The sequence below is a fragment of the Hipposideros armiger genome, unplaced genomic scaffold (genome assembly GCF_001890085.2).
Source record: "Hipposideros armiger isolate ML-2016 unplaced genomic scaffold, ASM189008v1 scaffold_1526, whole genome shotgun sequence".
Lineage (NCBI taxonomy): Eukaryota > Metazoa > Chordata > Mammalia > Chiroptera > Hipposideridae > Hipposideros > Hipposideros armiger.
The window spans coordinates 19,341-19,593 of record NW_017732876.1 but is presented as its reverse complement, the minus strand read 5'-3'; positions in this window follow the sequence as shown (position 1 = coordinate 19,593).

Below are 253 nucleotides of genomic sequence, written 5' to 3'. Positions count from 1 at the left end.
TCCTCTCCCCCAACTCCCCAATAAAATCTTTAAGAAAAAAAAACCCAAAACACTGTGGATTGGAGATGTTGGGTATATTTATCCATTACTGTGTGGCATATTACCCCACAATTTAATGGCTTAAAGATACAATACATATTTATCATCTCACACAACTTTTATGGGTCAAGGCTGTAGAAGCAGCTCAGTTGGATTCTCAGACTGGAAGCTTCTCACGAGATTGAGTCAATTTGCCAGACAGGACTGCAGTCAT